Source organism: Lissotriton vulgaris, chromosome 3_1 (genome assembly GCF_964263255.1).
Source record: "Lissotriton vulgaris chromosome 3_1, aLisVul1.2, whole genome shotgun sequence".
Classification (NCBI taxonomy): Eukaryota; Metazoa; Chordata; class Amphibia; order Caudata; family Salamandridae; genus Lissotriton; species Lissotriton vulgaris.
This window is the reverse complement of record NC_141689.1, coordinates 156,369,873-156,378,286: the sequence shown is the minus strand read 5'-3', so window position 1 is coordinate 156,378,286 and position 8,414 is coordinate 156,369,873.

Below are 8,414 nucleotides of genomic sequence, written 5' to 3'. Positions count from 1 at the left end.
CAATAGGTGTGGCAGGGTATACTCAGACATGAGTCCCTTGCTCACTGCACCATCAGGATTCAAGGAAGCCGGGCCGACGACGGCTGAAATGCCAGAAACCGGTCCCCAGAAGCGTGTCTCCTTTCTGGTGAAGAATTGGCTTGGTAGTTTGGTCTGCCCTGTTCCCATGATGCACTGGGCCAGGGACAGGCTAATTTGCATATAGCCAGGTTCTGAGCTGGGATGGTGCAGTGAGCTAAATAACGGTGATGGATCAAGCCCTGATCTTTGGACTGGGTAAGAGTGGTCTGCTTAATTCAGACACTCTGTTCATCACCACCCCCTTTTCTGAATCGATTCTGGAGCAGAGCAGCTAATCTACTTTCTGAGAGCCCAGCAGAAGCGAGAAGCCCACGGTCGCTGCCCCTCCTCTTTGACGCGCTGAGAAAGACGCTGTCTTTTCTCCTGCCGAGAAAATCCAGCTCCGGCGTTTCCAGCCTACCCTTGCGGGTGACTGGGATATCGGGTCCTGAGAGGGAGCTACCAGCCCTCCTACATTCTATTCCCAAGGTACAGTGCTGATTAAACCCTTAGTGAGAATTCTTGAACAGATCCTTGGCAACAAACCTACTTAACTTAAACTGCTACTTACTTACTCCTTCCCACAAATTAGGCTTAGGTCAGGTACACCGGGGTAGGCGTATTTTAGAAGCACCATCTGAGCACGTTAGCCTATGTATATATGTATATATGTTTTATCCATTTTAAAGTGTCTTATGGCTAAGAAACCATATCAATGATTTTACAGTATTATTTCATAATACTCCTTTTACTGTACGTACTTTACTTCACAATAAGTATTGCAATTGTGGCAATTCATTTCTCTTGCATGAGAAGGAAGACTGCTCAATAAATAATACCTTTTATTGAAAACGCCCGTCTCTCTATTCTCTGCACCCTGGTGAAATTAAATATGCACAACTGACTGAGTGAAATAGCTGTCTATTGTTTCACACGACTCTAGAGATTGACTCTTATTCTGAGGGAGCAAAGCTGTCATGTTTATACGGTTGTAGGAAGCTGAATCCCTTCTTGTCTGAGCCAGGGAAGCTGATCACTTCCTATTCAGTCAAGAAAGTTTCCAGTGACCTCTGAGCTAGCTGGCGCAAACCTAAATGAAGTCTAACATAGTAAGTAGAGACCTAGAAGACCTCAGTCCAACGTCTAAACTGCTGTTTATGTTATTCCAATGCGCAGGGCCTATAGGGAAAATAGGAACTACACTACATGGCGCCCAACGTTTGGTAAGGCGATAAAACTAACGCAAGACGTTAGAGTAACTCAGTCGTGCTTTTTCACACAGACCTTTTCTCCCGTAAATACTCCAATAGACGTCTGGAGTGGGTGAAAGGTTAAAACTAGCCGGAACTTAGTAGGAAGAGATTCCTATGTAGAGTTTCTGGTTTAGTCAACGTTGAAGGATACAGTGTTCCAAAATATTGTGCACCTAATCTTTTGTCTCCTTGAAACTTGATCTGCAACAAAAACCTTTCTGACAGTAAAATGCCAGATAGTGAAGACGAAAGGGAAGCAGCTAGATTAGCAGCCCGACTACTAGAGGAAGACACGAGTCTCCTACAGAATGACCAGAATGCTATCCTCATTCCGGTCAACATAAGAAAAACTATAACTTTAAAACTTATAGAAAACGGACTGACATCACGAGGTGGTACAGTCATTTTCGTGATAGAGGCACACGAATATCGGCAGACAGAGGTATTATATTCATGGATAAACTTTCCAGCGGCAAACGCCACAACACACGAATTCCACTATTACAAAATAGAGGAACCACCGGATGAATATACTCCTTTCGAGGATATTGAAATACCACTAAATTAGTTTAAAGGCGCCCTAAAACATAATGATCACATCCACAGGCGCGGTCCACTAGGTAGACCAGGAGCAACGTGGCCGGTTCTAGCCACTACACACCACATCCAGACATTGAAAAAATGTCAAGAGAAGAACTTTTAGCACAGCTAAAATTATTAATTAAAATTCACAGACAGTTAGTCCAATATGTAATGCGGACTGCAACAGTCCAACCAGCTGTTAATATTCCACAGCTGACCCTTCATCAGGGGAACACAAATAAAATTACACCACAGAATATACAATCATGTCTGGGAAAAACACCCGCAAAACGGGAACAAATTCCATTCTGGCTAGCACAGAAAATAACTCAAATAGAGGCAGTATTCCCGAATACTACCCCTATTGAGAAGCACAGGATTCTGTCTATCTGCCTTCCAATGGGGGTAGCACCACATGTGGAGGACTGTGACACTTGGGGCACAGTCTTTGCTTCCATTTACACAAAAACACATGGTGTTCCGTCTCTGGCGGTAATACCAGATGTGCTAAAACAAATTCAGAATGAATACGGTCCAGAACCTGCTTTAACTCTTGGTATGAAATTACTGAAAGACTTCAAGCAGGTCTCAGCTATATTATTAGCCAACATAAAAGGAGAAGCAGCATCTGTGGCGATCCGCCAAAAAATTGAATGAAACAGATATAACAGATCAACCAATTGAGCTTGCCAGAATCATAGAAAAATGCTATGAAGAACTGGGTAGAGATAGTTTGGGTGGGAAACCGGTAAAACCCCAACTACTTGAAAATCCTGAAAAGATATTTATTAAAAATAATTTAAACACTCCTAAAAAGAGCTGGGATGGAAATAAACAATCCACTCCCAAAGAAAAAGGTTTCCAGTACAGAGGAAGGTCTCCTTGGCGGAGAGAAAAAACTCTGAATCGAGAACACCAGTCTCCCCAAAGGGAGCCCTCTGAAAAAAGATACAACCTTAGAAATAGGATCATTTGAAATAGTCTGATAGGTATCAAGATATTGATACACGTCCCTCTCGATCTTTTTCGCAGAAATTGGAAAGAAGAGGATGGTCAGAACAAAGGGAAGAGCACGCCAAGTCCAAAGACAAGGAACCTGCTCAAAGTAAAAAATTACAATTTCCAAAAAAGAAGGTAGCCAGTATTAAAATAATCAAACATGCCGAGGATACTGAGGACACAGCTGAAAAACGGAGAGTGGGCACAGACAATGCTAGACAGCGCAGCAGAAATCAGCATAGCTCGCAAGATCCTGATGAATCATCTGGAGACAGTGGACACGAATGAATACATTCAAGTGGAAACTGCAGATACCAGAGTTAGCGAACCTCATAAAATATACGAAATAACATTGCGTATAGAGGGAGATAAGACTAGGAAAATAAGGGGTCTGTTTTGGGATAACCTCTCAAAAGGCTATGACATCCTGTTAGCTGAGAAAGATTGGCCCCCAGAGTTTGTCAGGGAGTGCGCTCATGGCGAAGAAATGATTATGCCTGCCTTCTCAAATCATATTCCAATTCACAGAAAATATATATATGCAAGAAAATGGGCAGTAGCTCAAGCACCTGCATTATATAAGAATCATGTAGGATGGGATGAGGACTCTCCTCCTCACAAAATCCAGTTAAAATGTCAACCTACTGCACAAAGGCAGTACCCGATTAAGCAAGAAGCTAAAACATAAGTCAGGGAGATTTTAGATCAACTTGAATACCAAGGGGTGATTGAAACATGCAACTCTCAAATGAACAATCCTTTGATTCCTGTCTCCAAACCAGATGATTCGTATTGTCTAGTCTTGGACTACAGACACCTTAACTCATGTTGCAAAACATTTGCGGTACAAAATTCGCACAGTGCGGCACTAATGAATAACATAGTTCGCAAAAAATACTAAAAACATTAGACATCTCTAATGGGTTCTTTTGTCAAAATATTGCACCGGAAAGCAGATACTTGACCGCTTTCTCAATAATGGGGTCACAGAAAAATTTCTGTAGACTCCCACAGGGATTCAAGAACAGCCCAGGATTATTCTCAGCCAGAGTAACAGAGTTACTACAAATGTATGATGATGAGGCATTATCTTATGTCGATGACATCTATCTCACAGACGACGACTTGGATACTCACTTGAAAAGAGTGAACACCATAATACTTGGGTTCGCAGCAGAGGGTTACAAATTCAACTTTAAAAAGTCACGAATTGCCCATCTAACTGTCCTATTTTTAGTATACAAATTATCAAGTGAAGGCAAAAGCCTAGCAGACAACTTCTCAGAGAAGTGCGCTGTACTCCAAGCATCAAAAACGCTGAAGAACTTACAATCGATTCTAGGCTTCCTGAATTTCGGAAGAACTTACATTCTAAATTATGCAGAGAGAGTTAAACTCCTCTACGAATTAATAAAACCTGATTATTTTAAACCAATCAACTGGACTCAAAAACACACAGAAAGTTTGAGATCACTGCAAAGAGACATGTTAGCTAAAACAAAATTAGAAACACGTGACAATACACGCAACCTTGTAATCCGAGTAATCCCAGGGAGATGCGGATTCACGTACCTGACCTCTAATAAGGGAGAATTGGTACCAATAGCTTACAAATCACATTTGCACACAAAAGCAGAAAAAACATTCAGTCTTACAGAAAATACTATAAAGGCAATTAAAACTGCTGTAGCAAGAGAAAGGGCCCTAGCACAAGGTAAACGAATAATAATCGTTACACCTATACCTGCCCTAGAAGCGGTAACAAAAGCGAGCATTCCAAATGCTAAAGCTCTGCATCCAAGATGGATCCAATGGGTTAATTCTCTTGCTGCAACAGACGTAGTATATGAATTTGATCCTAATCTAAAAACAGTGGGAAAATTCTCTTGATACAGAAAAAGTGACATACTATTATGTCCCTAACATGAAAAAACTGAATGATTTAAAATATGAAGAAGAATATCCTCTGCCAATCGATATTCTGCCTCTCCAACAATACTCTTGTATAATCTATACAGACAGATTTGTACAGCATTACAATGTTAATGATAAATCCTACAATGCAGCCTGCGCGATTGTTAAAGGTCGCTGGCTCTGCGGTAAATTCAGACCGAAAATAACAAAAACTGAATCTCTGAGAAACTGTTCGGCTCTGCGAGCTGAAATCAGATCTTTAAAGATGGCGCTTGAAAATGCGGAACGTGAATTTCCGACACTAATAGTGTGCGATTCGCATTTCTGCGTCAAATCTTACAATAATGATTTGCAGAACTGGGTTCAAAATTATTACAAAGATGACACAGGTGCCACAATCAAGCATAAAATGCTTTGGGAACAAGTCGTTCTTTTACAGAAAGAACTACAAAAGACTCACGTGATAAACTCTCTGAGTCATCAACGTGATGGCGTTCACGTTGCAGGGAATTCATTGGCTAATACAGCCACAGCGGAAGCAACTAAATCGGCCTCCGTAGCCACTAAAAGCGTTCCGAAAAATACATAGACGGGGAAACCATGCTGGCGGTAAAAACGTCTTCAAAAGGCAACTGTGCAGCACTACCCGTGAACTATCCACTGAATTATAGATACATAATTGACGCAAACTCCGTTCCTTTTGCTCGAATCCCTGGAGTGGGGGATAGGGTAATTCCAAACACGAACAGGAGAGTCTTCTTAATAGCAGACGCACACATGGGTGATGGTCCAAGGCACAAACAAATGAAGGAATCTCTGACAGAATTACAATCAGAATACTGGTGGCCGGGGATGAGCCTGCAACATTATAAATTTGCGAAGAGCTGTCCAGACTGCAACAGAGACAGAAGTAACGAGTCAACCGGAGTATTGCCATGGCCATTTCTGTAGTTAGCAAAAGGCTATCTATACATAAGATCCAGCGTCCTATTAATTCCTTTTAAGACTAAAATTACTTAAAAATGTGGCCCCAGCGCTCGGCTGACGCCAGAACTGTTATAAAAGATTTGCGAGTCTTTATCGGCACATACGCAATTGCCATGCTTCATCTGCCCAGGGTCCTGCTTTTAGCTCTCGAGCTTATAAGGAGGCCATGACCAGAATGGGCATTGGGTTGCGGTTCTCTTGTCCGTTCCATCCTGAAGGAAACGGGGTTGTGGAAAGAAAAAACCGAGACATAAAGCAATCTATAACGACAAAGGTATTAGGTTCGGGTGAAGGGTGGGTCCAGCATTTAACAAGTGTCCAACGTAGTCTTAATAATCTGCCAAGAAATTCTCTGAAAGGTTTCAGCCCGTACAAACCATTGTTCGGAACTAGAATGTATGTTCAGGACTTAGATAGTCATGCTTCAGTGGTAGAAGATAAGAAAAAATGCTTTGACATCAAAGATCGTTTGGTTGTTTTACAGGACTTAAATGAAACAAGAAAAGCCCTGAGCAACATAAAGTTAAAACCGCAGCCAACAACCACTGAAGACACACCACCTGTCCCAGCAAGACCTGTCTGGATTCCAAAGATTGGGGATCTGGTCAGAGAGAAAATAGCGGTGAAGAAGGAATTTGGGCCTTCTTACAGAAAAGCAGTACCTGTCTTAGCAATCAACGGAACAAGATCAGTTGTACTACCGCCCCTTGCTGGTAAAAAGGAGAACCGAGTTGTATCCATCGACCTGGTAAAACCACAATCATGTGGCCAATAATAAGTAGTAGGCCAAGTGGACTCCGAAGAAATAGCAGAATACCAAAATTTGCTACGATCCAAGAGGTTCAAACTGAGAGACTAATCACATTTGATAAACCTGCAGTGAATAAAAAAGGACTATGCAGAAATGCCATGGAACTTGTGCCTCTTGAAACCCAAATTGAAACAGTTCGTCAAGAAACACCAGTCTACAATGATGTAGCATCAGAATGTGCTAATGAAAAGCAAATTGAAAAAACAATTCCAACAATTGACAGAACTGCATCTGGCTACTTCATCAATTTCAATAACTTTTCTGAAGATCAAAGCGAGACTGAAGTAACGCCAGTAACAAAGACTTTTAAAGAAAAAACAATAGAACTCTTTCATCAACTCAAAGAAACCTATCTCATTTCTCCATGGTTAGAATTTTGGATTGTGCTGGGGGTATTTTTCCTCCTGCTTTGGCTCATCATGGTACTTTGTTTGGGAAAATTCATTGAGGGAAAATGCAGTACAATGGACACAGCAAGTCAGAACATCAACTTAGTTCTGAAGCCACACAAGTCATCTCACATCGAGAAAAGAGAACTATCATCAGTGAATGTCACAGCCATTCCAATACCCGGCGGGGTAGTTTGGGACAAAACAGATTACGAAATATATGGACCGGTCGAACTCTTGAAATATCCTCATCAGTTTAAGGTTTCATTAAGTGACTTTGTAAAACCAAGTACATTCTCTGATGATTGGGATTTTGAAAGCATAAATAATATGATGTCAGACTTAGTATTATCAGCAAAATTTACAGAACATGATTATTTGCAAGGTTCATCGAATTATGAACAGATGTATTGCTATACCCATTATGCAGACCACTATTTGCATAAATCTGCTAAACCTAGAAATGTTTTTAAATATAATCAATGGGAACATTGTGCAACTCCACCTAAAAGTAGTTCAAAAACATTCTATGAGAAATTCCAATACTTCTCAGGGTTTAACACAAGTGATGCAGAAACATTTTATTATAAACTGTTAGATAAAACAGGGACAAAAACCATGCTGACAAATACTAAATTGATCTATTCGAAAACATTTTATGAAAAAATTATTACATTTGGTTTTGATTTCTGGAAAAACAACATTGAAATAAAAACCATCTGGGGTACAAAAGAATGGCAGGTACAAGGCCTAGAAGCATTATTTCGATCCTGCATGATACCAGAACAAATAATGTTCTTGAATGATACCATTCAACAGACTACCTGTTTTGGCCTAGCCAAAATCAAAGACTTAAACAAACCGTCTATTCCAAAGCCAATACCTGATAACACAACCACAGATATTGAGATAGACGTATCCAAAATTTTACATGAAAATAGAACACATCCTGATTGGAAAAGTGGTTAATCTGGCCAACAGACACAAATAAATGTCAAGATAGATTCCTGAACAAAATACAGGGGTTAAAAATGACCAGACCAGACCCTAGATACTCCCAAAGACAACATCCAGGGATAGTAACAACATACAGTGTAGTGAAACTATGCCTTGAATGGCTACACACATCCACACTGGCAGAAAATAAGCAACACTTATCTTCACTTAAAGATGGTGCTGACTTGCGCGATTTCATAATGGGACCACGCAAACAGCGCCAAAAACGTTTCATAGTGGCCCGTATATACGCTGCTTACAACGAGGCATGGAAAGTGACTCAAATTGAGACAGCAGAGAAAATACGAGAAATTGATCGTATTAATTTGGAAAAATCACTTTCTGTTGTGGACAACGGGTTAATGACTCAGTCCTCCAGAATATATTCACTGGACAGTATTGTATCATCTGCTATAGATATAA